This window comes from Anolis carolinensis, chromosome 1, assembly GCF_035594765.1.
Source record: "Anolis carolinensis isolate JA03-04 chromosome 1, rAnoCar3.1.pri, whole genome shotgun sequence".
Lineage (NCBI taxonomy): Eukaryota > Metazoa > Chordata > Lepidosauria > Squamata > Dactyloidae > Anolis > Anolis carolinensis.
Genome location: NC_085841.1, coordinates 218,607,353 through 218,620,515, shown reverse-complemented (window position 1 = coordinate 218,620,515; position 13,163 = coordinate 218,607,353). Strand labels below are relative to the sequence as shown.

At 40.5% G+C, this 13,163-nt stretch overlaps 1 protein-coding gene and 1 long non-coding RNA gene across 4 annotated transcripts in view; one reads left to right on the top strand and one right to left on the bottom strand.

Moving 5' to 3' along the window:
- Nucleotides 1–13,163, top strand: part of LOC107983377 (uncharacterized) — an 85,220-nt gene that overhangs the window by 10,602 nt on the left and 61,455 nt on the right. The window lies entirely within an intron of this gene.
- itgb6 (integrin subunit beta 6) overlaps nucleotides 1–13,163 on the bottom strand; it is an 86,609-nt gene that overhangs the window by 68,736 nt on the left and 4,710 nt on the right. The window contains exon 2 of one of the 2 annotated variants that reach the window (XM_062965323.1): nucleotides 3,028–3,145. The exons of the other annotated variant lie outside the window; for it this stretch is intronic. The gene's annotated coding sequence lies outside the window, so the exon portion shown is untranslated. The remainder of the gene's footprint in view (nucleotides 1–3,027; nucleotides 3,146–13,163) is intronic. 2 annotated transcript variants of the gene reach the window in all.

Sequence of the window (13,163 nt, the reverse complement as noted above, 5' to 3'; positions counted from 1 at the left end):
ATCTTTCTTTGTATTTATATTCTAAATTGCCTAGGATCATTTGCCACCACTTACATAGAGATTTTGACTCTGGCCCAGTTTCTGCCACCTGTGTCCCAAACAGTCTTCAGCTGTTCTAACTACTTTTCTTGGCCCACAGCATCCGAATTCCAGCTGTTTGTTCATCATTTGCACCACAGCCATATATATTCCTCAAAACTGTCACACAGTGACAGAATTTCCTTTTTCCCCCCTGGAGGATCTACTTTCTTATAACCTTCACCATAACCATGAGTTGTAAGACATTTTGCTGCCTGAGATGGGACACTGAAATTTCTGTCTTACCCATTGAGATAAAGTAGATGGTACTTAAAACCCAGCCACATTATTTCGGTACATGAGGCAAAAAAATCCCTCAATGTCTTTTTCTGGAAACAGAACTATAATAACAGCAATGTAAATATAACCAACAGTTTGCTATCCATTTTGTGGCACCCAAACTATGCTGCCTGAGATGGATGCCTCACTTTGTCTAATAGTAGGACCAGATCCCCAGTTGGGCCCAGAGACCTCCAACTAAGCACAGCAAAATCAGTGCTGGTAAATTTACTTTCAGCCTTCCCCCCATGCAACTGGTGTGAAGATCATGTAAAGGGGGAATATTCTATTCTTTATCCCTGATAGGTGACAATTTACACATAGGAGGAATGGTCAATGATTTGGTAAGAACCCGGCTTGGGAAAATTGTTATAGGATGTATGTATGATGTTGGAAGTTTTCAAAACACCTCCTCCACAGCAAAATTCTATGAACAAGATATCCATATTTCATTGTATAAGAGTTGCCACCACATAATAGTTTGGGGTCCAAATTTGGGGATTTAATGATCCCTCACACAATAATCGCACCCCGCACATACACCATACACCTCCCCCTTGGAACAGCCATTGTACCTCTGAGGGGCAGACACAAAAATGGATGAAGGCATGAGAGCTAGGAGGCCTCCCTTGAGAGTCAGCATCATTCACCCGTGCACACCAGCAGTAGAGACCTATGGGGTCTCCCTTGGCTGCTGGCCAGGGGAGGCCCCATAGGCTTCCAAATTTTCCTCACATAATGGTTGCACCACCATTTTTTGAAGGGGGGAAAGTGTAACTATTACATGGTGAAATACGATATACAGTACTTTTGGCTGGTGATGAATAACAAAGATAGTGATTTTAGTTGATGGCAACTACATTCCCCTTGGATTTGTCTGAGTATGACACGATAAATAGCAATTCACAAGGGAATCTGAGTTTAATGGAGCTTACTCCTACTATCATTGGGTATAAGACCGCTGCTCAAAATAAATAAATAAATCATAGTACTTGGGATGCAAGATGCTTTCAAGAGAATGAGAGAGATGAAGACTGTTCTCTGAGTTTCTGTATCTATCTTGTCAGCACTACTGCAACAAATTATAAGAACAAAATCTAGCAGTTTCATTGGACTGAAAGCTGTAATATCATAAGGAATACAATATTCCTGTCTGGTGTTAGCTCTCCTGACTTCAAAAGAGATTGCACAAGAGGGTAAGAACAAATGCAGTTCTCCTGCGTAACAGCGTGTATCGTCTTGTGCTAGATGGGTTAACACACTCTGATGAGGCTGGTTCTTTATGCTGTGAGTCAAATTGGGCTCAGATTGTTGTAGAACACTGGGAGGCACATATAGTGGCTAGTAAAAATAATGGTGACGTTCTAATAATATATTTCTTCTTCTTCTTTAGAGATACTCATTCATTTCTAAATAGAATTGCCACAAGCTGAGAAAAGAGTACCATGACAGTCTTACAAGTCATTCCTCTCCCCTTTTAATAATTCCTGCAAAAACATCAAATTGAAATCCAGCTGTCGACAAATTATACTTTTGCTGATGAGCACAGCAGACAATGTTCTCTAGTTCTTTGGCTGATTAACAGCATTCTGTGTTTACCGCTGAGGATGAGTTTAGTTGTCTTGAGAGGATGAGATTAGCATCCATAAAGCATTAGAATCTCCAGGCTGTTTGGTTGGGGAATGAATAAATTTAATCCAAATCCCCAAGTTCTTCAACTGGCCATTAAGACAGGCATTTGTCAGCAAAAAATTGTCTGCTGTCTGTTTTGGCTAATTTCTATGCTTCCATTAGGGGCTCCAGAGTCTTGCTTTTCTGCCCTGACTTTAAAATATAAAAATAGGTTCATCATTTTCAGTTTCACACAGTTGCTCTGATCTATAGTCCTGTGATTGTAACCTGCCATCTCACACGTCTGCTGCTTTGTATTTTTTTTCAGAGTAATTTTGCAAATTCAGCAATGAAGAAACAAAAAAGGCAGCTATCAGTATAATCTATACACATAATAAATGTCAAAATCTGTATGTGTGTATGTGGCGGAGGTGTCCATTTACACAGACAGCCTCTGGCCTCCACAAACTGCTTTAACTCACAGTGCTGTGGAGCCACCAAAGCCCTCCCTCCAAGGACATTGCAGGTGACAGCAAGCCACATCCCACTGTTCCTTTCTCTCTCCATTGATGTGGAGTTTGCATGACCCCACTCACTGCCTTTCCCTTAACCCTTTTCTATTCTTTTCTAATGCACACTGCAACTGAACATACTAGAGAGAGAGGTTTGGGGAGAATTCACCATGATTTATAGGAGTTGTAGGAACTAGGATGTATAGTTCACCTGCAATCTAAGAGCACTCTGAACCCTGGACCTGGAACATGGCCCAACATGGCCCACTGTGCATACAAGTGGGGTTTCAGGGGGTTGGAGTTGTAGTTCAACCTTACCAGAGAGTACTGAACCTAGCCAACAACAGACTTGGATCAAACTTGGCACAGTGATTGAACATGGCCAGCTGTGCATACAGGCTTGGCTTGAGGAGGATTGACCCGCAGTTCTGGGAATTGTAGTTCACCCACATAGTTATGTATTTTCTAATGGGAGCATTCATAAAAAACCAAATCAAAGACTGTTTTCCCCCCCTAATAGTCTTATTAATTAACTAAATGATATTACCTAACCCCTGTTGTGGTTCAGTCTGACGATGAAGGGGGATTTGGATTTATGCAGGCTGACCAAAGCAATGCTGATGTGGGAAATCTTGAAGGCTCTGATGCTGGGATTGTTGAAGGCTCTGGTGAGGAAACAAGAAACGATAATAAGGGTGACCTTTCACTAGATTCAGAACATCAACAAGCTCCAGGTGTTTCGGGCAGTGAGTCTGAGGAATCTTCCTTAGACAGAGATACAAGGTTGAGGTTGAAGGTTCATTGGCCCAGGCATTCCCTCAGAATAGCTAATAAATGCGTGGGAAGCCAAGGGCAGATAAATGCCTTTCTGGCTTGCAAACATGGCTAAATACAGTAGGAACAGGAAGTGATTTCAGATGTAGCAACGTTGATCTTTGGAAGCACATCTCCTACCTTGTTTTAAGCTCATGGAAAAGGACTTTTGTTTGCTTTCATGCCTGGAAACTGTGTTTTGCTTTTTGCTCTGAAGTTCAGGGTACCTTGTTTTTCGGGACTAATTTCCTACATCTGAAACTTGGATTTATATTTTGCCAATTGCTTTTACTGCTGGATTATATTGTTTTTATTGAGTGCCATTGCATCTGGATGTTTGCTTTCTTTACTGCTTTTTATTCAGACTTTGCTATCTTTTATCAATATACTGTTTAAACCTAGCTTGCTGTAGTGGAGTGTGTGTTAAGAGCAAGGTGAACAGCGCTGAGGTGCAACAGCACCCTAAAACAAACAATGCCTTTTTCAAATAACCCGGGCAAATAATCCACGCTAGTCTGTATATATATGCATACGAAAAACAGAAATAGTGAGGGAGAGGGGGGAAGTGGAAGAAGAGGTGGATCCTGCCCTCTAACATCACTTTTACTGCCAGCATGTTGGCAAAGAAGTGTGAAGGACTCATTGAACCAAGGTAGGTAATAGGAACATTGTGGGATTGTGAGCTGTTGAGGGGCTTCACCTCTCAATAGTGAGAAATGGTTAGTCACGGGGAGGAAGCAGACAGACAGTGGGATGTGCATTCCAGTGTCCAAGTTGATTTGCCAACCTTGTGTGATATAGTTCTAAATTATCTTTATCTGTACTGTCTTCACACAACCTTTCTTGTGACAAATACAAATTAATGGAATCTCCAATCAAATTCCTAGTTGGGGTTGCTGCTGGATGCATAACCACGCAGGTGGCAAATTCACTCTTGGTTTTACCCACATTTGATCCAGATGGTATGGAAGCTCTCCTGGTTGAGAAACTGCTGGGAATAGAGTTATTTTCTTTACTAGTTCCCATCCAACTTGGAGTAAAAAGGTAAAGGTTTTTCCTGACATTAAGTTTAGTTGTGTCCGACTTTGGGGGTTAGTGCTCATCTCCATTCCTAAGCCGAAGAGCAGGAATTGTCTGTAGACACCTCCAAGGTCATGTGGCCGGCATGACTGCATGGAGCGTCGTTACCTTCCCACTGGAGTGGTACCTATTGATCTACTCACACTTGCATATTTTCGAACTGCTAGGTTGGCAGAAGAACTTGGAGTAGGTCTGTGTAAAACGTATAATACTATGCGCTGCATATCTTTGAAGGAATTCTGCATGGTGTAAGTAAAGATTTAGAAAGCCATTTGAATTGATATCCCCTAACTTCACATGCCATTAGGGAGAAGGAGAAAGCAGCGGTGCCTCCCTTGTCAGCAGGACAGGATTTTCTGAATTTCAAAGGAGATACACAAGTTGCTGAGCCTGTTTGAGCTATGTGGCTCACTAACATTAACTCTTTTAAAGATCAGGCCGAAACCTACACAGGACTCACTGAAACCACTGGTATGGAACACACAAGTAGTTTCTGAGAGAGAGTTTTGAACTTCTCTAGAGATTTTATGTACGTTTAGCTATGGAATTTTACTACAGACAGTGGCATGATTTTATTATTGTTGTAGTGGAATTCATGTTCTGCAAAGCCGTTTGTATCATGGGGAGTCAGATTGGCAACAGACTCTGAAATCCTAGGCCCTACTAGGTCGTCAGAGATGTGCAAGTCATGGCTCCTTGGAGTATTGTGAGGTTGCAGTGTTGTAGCTGTGTGCTCTTGACAATTCTGGCAGTGAGTCTGTTCAATAGGAGACCCAAGACTACCAACAGACAGGGAATTTCAGTTGTGTTTCATTGTAGTGCAGTTTGTGATATGATGATGATGATGATGATGATGATGATGATTATGACAACTTTAATCTTATACCCTGCCCCATCTCCCTGAAGGGACTCGGGTCACATGGGGACAAGCCCAACAACATATGCCCAGTAATGCAACAATAAAATACAACAACATAAGATACAATCAATTACAATGAGTTAATACATTAAAAGATATAAAAATCATAAAAGCATAAATTCAAAAACAACCGATAACCAATAACCAATAGCTGGGCGCAATGGGCATGTTCAAATTACAGGCAAGGCAATAAATTATACATGTGCAATATATTACAAGGTCACTAATATGATGGACCAGTAATAAAGTGCAGTGGCTGGTTATAGGTGGAGGTAAAAGGACTCTGTCAAATTGTGCCCAATTAGTCAAAAACACATTGAAATAACCCGGTTTTCAGGTATTTCTGGAATGTGGCCAAGGTAAGGATGATGATGATGATAATAATAATAATAATAATTATTACTATTATTTTATTTCTTACCAACCTCTCCTTATGGCTCAAGGTGGGTTACAGCATAGTTAAAACACATAAATATTGTAAAAATTATATAAATACACATATTAAATGTATTTCTATAAAAGATTAGTATTTAAACAGATTTCTATAAAACGCTTGTTAAAATATAGAGAACTAAAATTAAAATACAGGACATGAATTTAAAACTCATGATTGGTTTGGTAATTGACCATCTCTTCCAAACAGTCAAATATAAACCAGTTCTGTTTTTAAATAAAACTTAAAAAAACATTCTGAAGTACATGACCATCTGTACCAAGTTGTAGGAGTTTTGGTTCGCTGCTGACTTTTATGCTTTCAAACCCATCTGCTGCTTGCAAAATATTTCGAGTAGTTGACAAATAGTTGTGATAATTTCTGAGAAGTAACAATGTTGTCTTTCTATGTATGGAAACAGGCTCGATTGCCATTCTGTATCTGATTCTTCTAATTCAGTGGTTCTCAACCTGTGGGTCCCCAGGTGTTTTAGCCTACAACTCCCAGAAATCCCAGCCAGTTTACTAGCTGTTAGGATTTCTGGGAGTTTAAGGCCAAAACATTTGGGGAACCACAGGTTGAGAACCACTGTTCTAGTGTACGTCATTGGTTAGTTGGTTGTGAGTGTGCAGGGGTGCTTTTTGGATGACAGTGGTTCTAAGAGATTCTTCAGATCTATGTGCCAATTACTGTTTATGCTCACCTACACATCTAGAAATTTTAGTCAGAAAATCAACCCCAAAAACCTGCTTGACTTATCCATAAGCTTTGCACCTTAACTTGCATGTAAAAAAATAGCTATTCCCTTCTCTGAGTTTTGTGTAGAAAACTGAGAACTTAAGTCTGTTCCAGGAGAACCCAAAAGGCACACTAATTCCCTGTCTCAGGCCCCCTCTAGACAGCCATATCAAATCCAGATTATCAGTTCAAGGTAGATAACCTGAATTATTTGCTTTGAAAATCTGGATTATATGGCAGTGTAGATCCAGCCTCCAATGCAACATCACTTCTGGCCTTTCTGAATTCTTTGGGGTGCGAATATGGCAGAGCTCTTTGCCACTCTTTTCTGTTTTCCCACTTTTATGGCTATCCACACCCCAACTCCTAGGAAAACGGAGAGTTTACTGTATTTTTTAAATTCCTATTGTGTGAGAAAACTTGAACGAAATTCTCTTAGTAAAGGTAAAGGTTTCCCCTTGACATTAAGTCCAGCCATGTTGGATTTTGGGGGTTGGTGCTCGTTTCCATTTCTAAGATGTAGAGCCGGTGTTGTCCGTACATGCCTCCAAGATCGTGTGGCCAGCATGACTACATAAATCATCATTACCTTACCACCGGAGTGGTACCTATTGATCTACGCACATTTTGAACTGCTTGGTTGGCAGAAGCTGGGGCTAACAGCGGAGTTCACCCCGCTCAATGGATTCAAACAACAAGTTTTGGCCAGCAAGTTCAGCAATTTAACCCGCTGTGCCACCTAATTTTCTTATCGTCCCCAAATTTGAAGAGGAAACGGCCAAGAAAGTCATTAAACATATAAATACTTTAAAAATGGAAATATCCCTTTGTCATCTTATAAAACTTCAGATATCAACTAAATCTCATCACTTGTCCACTTTAGTGGTCTGGCACAATTAGCCAGATTCACAGGCTTATTAGGTGGTAACCATTTTGAATGCCATCAGTCTTAGAAGGTGATAGTCTGGGTTATTCCTTCTTGCTGCTTCCTCGACTGGTTTCCTACATCAACATAGTTGTTGAATCACTCATTCTTAACATCCTGGCTGTTATAAAAAGAGTCAGTCAACCAGAGTTAATGCTCAACCTGATTAACAGAAAACAAATGTCTGAAACAGTCAAGATAGATAAAATATAATGAGTGCTCATTTTATTTATATTCGGGCAAGACAAACTGACATCTGAGTCAGCTTCTATTGAGGACAAATGTGATTTTGTATATTTGTTTGAATAGAAAAGGTTCAGACATGAGATCATTATATAAATACATAAATGACTGTCATAGGCTTTTTAATGCCCTCCCTGACTGGTATTTTTCAGAGGATCCTTTATATGGCATGATTTACTATCAATATTTGAACTCCAGAGGGAACCATTTCTTAGAAACCCAAACATAGGCAGCACTACTATATACAGGAATAAGTCTAATTGAAGTAAATGAGGTCCATTTTTTGACTAGACATGTATATGATTACCTTAAAGTGGAAATAAAATTGTTCCTTGTTTTTAGCAACATCGAGAGATATATCATCTATATATATATATATAAATGTAATGTGCATTTTTCCCATGAAGTAAACAACACAACCACTGAACCAAATCACACCAAATTTGGCCACAAAAGATATAGTCATTCAATCTGTGTTTTTCAGTAAAAAAAAAACATAGAAAAATAAAGTCCAAAATACAGAGGACGAGGAAGAACTGTTCTCCCCCTGGCTGCCAGTCAGAAGGGTAGGCCCCCACCCCCTTTAGGCCCCGCCCCTTCATGTCATAGCAACCCTCTTAGCCACAATGGCCCCCAGGGGACAGGCAGGGTTCCACTTAGGCCCCTTCCACACAGCCTATAAAATACAGGAAATAACATATGCTAACTACCAACAATTCCTCAATACTTTATTTCCCATACCACCACACTTCGCCACAGCAACGTGTGGCCGGGCACAGCTAGTATCTATATACAGTACTTATCTGTGTTTTTGGATGGCATTTTGCGAGACATAGAGATATGAATCCCTCTATTCCCATAGCGACCCACCTATAGCTATAAACTTCCCATAGCTGTCCACCTATATCTATATATTTATGTGTGTCCTTGGGTGGCGCTTTGGAAGACATGGGGATGTGTATCCATCTATTCCAGGCCCAAGCAAACGGTAGCCTTCCCTTCAGATGTTTTGGACTTGTCTATTATAAATAGATTTGATCTTAACTGATTTGGATTATTATTATGGTACATCCTAATTTCCCACCCCGCACCCAACACTTGATCCACACAATCATGCTAAGTATACCCACATGGTATTTTTGCTCTTCTGCATAACCTTCTTGGTCTCCTTAAATGATTGTATTTCATCCCCTTGAAAAATAGACCTGCTGTGATTATGTTTTCACATCCCTTTGAATGAAATTAATGTATTTCAAATGCATTAGCTGCCGTCTTGCTAATCTGTCTTGGAAGAAGTTACTATTTTGTTCACAGCTTCCATCTTGGAGTATTCTGAGGGTTATAGTAAAAATGTAATTTTTCTAACCTCTGTTTCATGGATAGTAAAACTGCTTTTTGGAAGTGCCATACTGAAAGAGGAGAGGAGTTGATATCTGGCCAACAACCCTTGTACCAGCAGGACTGCTGACCAAAAGGTTGGCGGTTCGAATCTGGGGAGTGGGGTGAGCTCCAATCTGTCAGCTCCAGCTTTTCATGCAAGGACATGAGAGAAGCTTCCCACAGAATGATAAAACATCCGGGCGTCTCCTGGATAACGTCCTTGCAGACAGCCAATTTTCTCACACCAGAAGTAACTTGCAGTTTCTCAAGTAGCTCCTGACACGAAAAAACAAACAAACAAAAAACTGACAGCAATAAAGTTGGAGTTTGGTTACTAATAAACTGCTACATTAATGAAAGAAAGTTAGGTAAAATTAGAGATTGGAAAATGTTTCTAGAGAAAGTGTGAAGCAGAATTGCTCAAGGTGTTGCCTTAAAGATAATAGAGAATGGCCTTCGTCACCTAGAACCAGTGCACACTTGTGCTAGTAAGGGATTAAGCAACAGAGAATAAGTCCCATTTCCTTGCATAGGATACCATGAATATCTGCTGTTCCAATCTTTACTTGTTGATAAATCCAACAGAAAAGGGCAGGCAAGGATTACAAATATATTAATTCATTAATGCATGTCCAGTCCCACTAAGAAGCACAAATCATTAAACAAACACAAAATATGTAACTCAACTTTGCATTTTTCCTAGGTTGTTCCCTTGGCAGTTGGACCTGATGAATTGAAGTGGCCTTGTGGCTATACATTATTTTGGTTTCTGTACAGTATGGAACGGGCCATAAAATAAGGGACTGACCATGCAGGCAAGAACCTCTGAGTGTTAAGAGAGTGTAAACAGAAGTAATATTGCTTGATGGGTGTCCTAGGGCTTTTTCATGTCACATTATAGCTCTGTGATTCCACATTAGCTGCCATTGTTCCATCCTATGAAATTGTGGGACTGGCAAATTAGAGTGGACCATTTAGGATTTTGACCCTTGAGAGCTCCTCTGCTGCCTCTGAACAAAATACAAATCCCAGGGTTCCATGGGATGCAGCCATGGCGGGAATCTTAGTACTATAATTGTATAGTTAAATAGGATCTCTTGTATTCACTGAAGCTGGGATGCTAATTTAAAACATTAGTGTTTTAAATGACTTTTAAACAATCATGTTACTTCCAGTATTGTGAATAATAATAATAATAATAATAATAATAATAATAATAATACACTTTATTTATATTCCACTCTATCTCCCTGGAGGGATTCAGAGCGAATTACATAACACATATGAGACAAACATTCAATGCCTTTAACACAACAACATACAATAACACAAACAGAGGTAAAGATCTTCCCCCTTTTTCCATCTCCGGCATCTGGAGGCAATGCTCAACTTCTGGCCATGGGGAGGTGCTCTTGTTCCATCCTTCCATGGCTAGGAGCTAGTTATCTGTAAATATCCCTTATCTGTTGCCGGCATGGTTTTGCATATCTGCATGGAGCGACCTTTTACCTTCCTGCTGAAGAGGTACCTATTAATCTAATCACATTTGCATGTTTTCGAACTGCTAGGTTGGCAGAAGCTGGGGCTAGCAACAGGGGCTCACCCTGTACTGCAGATTTGAACTGCTGACCTTCCGGCTTAGTGGTTTAACCCTCTGCGTCACACACACACACACAAATGTTATGTGCATAATTAGAACCGAGTTAACAACAGAACCACTGGGCCAAATTACACCAAATTTGTCCACAATCTTCATCATTTTCCAAAGAGTAACCATTAAAAAAAGAAGAAAGAAAGCAGAGACAAGGCCAGAAAAATCCAGTTGTTCCCCAACTTGAATACCATTGAATAGCCTTGCAGCTTCAAACCTTGGCTGATTCATAACTTGGGGACTCCATTGTTACCCAACTTGAATACCATTGAATAGCCTTGCAGCTTCAAACCCTGGCTGATTCATAACTTGGGGACTCCATTGTTACCCAACTTGAATACCATTGAATAGCCTTGCAGCTTCAAAGCCTGGCTGCTTCATACCTAGGGGATTCCATTGTTACCCAACTTGAATACAATTGAATACTCTTGCAACTTCAAAGCCTGGCTGCTTCATACCTAGGGGAATCCTTTCTAGGCCACCTTGAATACCATGAAGAAAACCCCACTTAGGACTATGCCACAGCAATGTGTGGCCGGGCACAGCTAGTATTTTATCTCCATTTATTCCACTGGCCAACACACATTTGGTGTCCTGTTTCTGGGTATATTTGGTCTGCTGATTCCAAAAATTCCACAGTCCAAAGTTATCAAGCTATCTAGAACTTTGCTGGGAAGAAATATTCTGCTGTTTTGCAAATATGAGGGAATATAATAGAAGCTCTTTCTCCATTATTTAAGACAACGGCACTCTTCTCTATGTACATATACAAAACATTGGACACAGATGGAGAAACTGCAAAGAAAATACAAACACATCACAAGCTGAGCATCTGGTTAAGTTTTCTGAAGTGATGAGCCTCTGAATACTGGATGTTACACTTGGACAGTTTATCCAGATGTTTAATTTTTGACTATCCCCAAGCTATTTGACAAGTTTCCCTGGATGTCTTGTGATACTATGGTTCCCTTCTCTTTGTTTAGACAGATGTGCTCGCCCAACTAAAAATTGCTGTTGTTTGCCCATATTCACCTTGGAGGTCCTTGTATCAATAGGATTTTTCCTTACTGTGTATGGCTTACACCATCTGCAGAGGCATATTCAGCATTCATTGTGGCTAATCTGTAGGCCATGAGCTACACATTTGCTGCAGTGCTGAACAATTTACAGCTCACTGCTATACCCATTGAATTTCATGAGATGTGTATAGGGCAGCAGGATTGTAAAGGATGATTTTATGATTATATTACTTTGGGAAGACTTTCCCCCCAAAAGCAATCTAATATATATATTTTATATTCAGAATAAAACAGTTTGGCAGTGGAATGCAATACAGTGTAATCTAAAAAAAAAAAGTTACTTCAGGTCACACTGAACTCAGTAGGGCTTACTGTAGTCTACTGTAGTCAACAAATGTCTAGGCAACACAATTACCCAACAGAAGAGAGTCCATATCACCCCTCTTCAAAGTTCACAAAACCCCACATAGTTCACACCAATGGAAACTAAAAAAAAGATGAGTCTTTAGTTGCCCTCCCAAAGGCAGAATGAGTATATTCACAAATGGAAACAAGTAAGGAGTAAAAGGAACACATTTGCATTCTGTTTTTCTTTCAAGTCCAAGTCACAGGAATCAGTAAATGTACTGGTATCAGAACAAGACCAGACCAATATCAGGACAAACTTAATAATATCTGATACCTGAAAGCAAAAACATGTTTTCCTCTTACTTTAAAATGGTATTTATTTTTTAAAATATATGTTGCAAGTCGCTTCTGGTTGTGAGAGAATCAGCCGTCTACAAAGACATTGCCCAGGGGATGCCTGGATGTGTCACGATCCTGCGGGGAGGCTTCTCTCATGTCATATGAATATGCATGCCCAGTGTGGAATACATCTCACCATGTTAAAACACTGGATGTGGCTCTTAATGAGACATGCCACATCATCACAGGGTGTCTACATCCCACACCACTGGAGAAATTATACTGTTTAACTGGCATTGCACCACCTAACACCTGCCGGGAAGTAGCAATGAAAGGACCAAGGCACTGACATCTCCGGCCCATCCCCTGTTCGGGTATCAGCCAGCACACCATTGCCTTAAATCAAGAAATAGTTTTCTAAGATCTACAGAGATGTTCACAGGAACACCTCAGCAAGTGAGAGTCCAAAAGTGGCAGGCTAAAACGCGGAACCTCAATCAGTAACTGATTCCGGATGAAAGACTCCCTCCTGGGCACCCAGAACACTGGGCGACTTGGTAGGCGCTGAACAGACTTTGCTCTGGCCCCACGAGATGCAGAACCAACCTTAAGAAATGGGGCTACAAAGTGCAGTCCATGACATGTGAGTGTGGAGAAGAGCAAACCGCAAACCACCTATTACAATGCAGTCTGAGCCCTGCCACATGGACAATGGAGGACCTTCTTACAACAGCACCAGAGGTACTCCAAGTGGCCAGCTATTGGTCAAAGGACATTTAATATAATGGCAAGTTG